The 877-nt window shown below is 32.3% G+C and overlaps 1 long non-coding RNA gene across 1 annotated transcript in view; it reads left to right on the top strand.

Annotated features, from left to right (window-relative positions):
• Positions 1 to 713, top strand: part of LOC103587109 — an 8238-nt gene extending 7525 nt beyond the window's left edge. The window contains exon 2 of the long non-coding RNA XR_550202.1: positions 7 to 713. This is a non-coding gene — a long non-coding RNA (uncharacterized LOC103587109). The remainder of the gene's footprint in view (positions 1 to 6) is intronic.
• Positions 714 to 877: the final 164 nt, after the last annotated feature.

The raw sequence follows: 877 nt of genomic DNA, 5'->3' as shown, positions 1-877 counted from the left end.
TTGAACATAAATTCAACATGCTTCTTTCCTCCTATTTAACCTCCACTACCTTCCCCAAAAGACAAATTCTCTTAAGTATTTAGAAAGAAAACATGTCTTTCCTTAAAGCATGGTCAAATTAACGTGGAAGTAGTTTGGGCAAGTGTATGTAATAAAGTAAAATAAATGGCTCTCAACTTGCATCAATTTTTATAGGTTAAAAAGTTATAGAGGACAAACTATGTGTTATGCTGAGATAGACTCAGTAAGTAATCATTTATTTGCAAATTGATAATTTTGTTCTCATCCAGAAAGTGCAGTGCATAATAACAATATTTAACAATGTAAAGGAACTTCTCCTGTAGTATATACTGAAAAAATGATTGTCACTTTGCAGATCTTTCCATTTAGACATGCATGATCTTCTCCAGTACTTTGTACAAATGTGTGATGTACTAAATACATTTATGTGTAATTTTGTGTGTATTTTTTGTATGGTACAATTAACGTTTGACTGGTTGTAATCCACAAAATGTGCTACTTATTGTACTCTGCAGAGTGTGTTGTGAATGTTTTTACCTGTGTTTCAACATTATGATATAGGTTTAATAGATGAATATTTGCCTTCAGTCTCTGCTCAGGTATTAATGTGTAGCAATTTTTGGTGCTTTCTTTTTAATCTGTCATAATCTGGTGTTCTGAATGTTCAATAATAAATTTGGTGGTACAAAGCACATGTGGTACAAAGGTTGTTTGCCATTTCACATACTCTCCATAGTAGCATCTTGGAAAAAAAACTTTAAAAATGATTTCTTTACAATATGTCTGACATTTCAAATCTGAGGCTCATTCAGATTGTTAGCAGAATTTACTTCCTTGTGGTCATAGGGCTGAGGAC

This window comes from Galeopterus variegatus, unplaced genomic scaffold (genome assembly GCF_000696425.1).
Source record: "Galeopterus variegatus unplaced genomic scaffold, G_variegatus-3.0.2 Scaffold420, whole genome shotgun sequence".
In the NCBI taxonomy this organism is placed as follows: domain Eukaryota; kingdom Metazoa; phylum Chordata; class Mammalia; order Dermoptera; family Cynocephalidae; genus Galeopterus; species Galeopterus variegatus.
The sequence above is the reverse complement of the archived record's forward strand: the minus strand, read 5'-3'. Positions and strand labels throughout refer to the sequence as shown.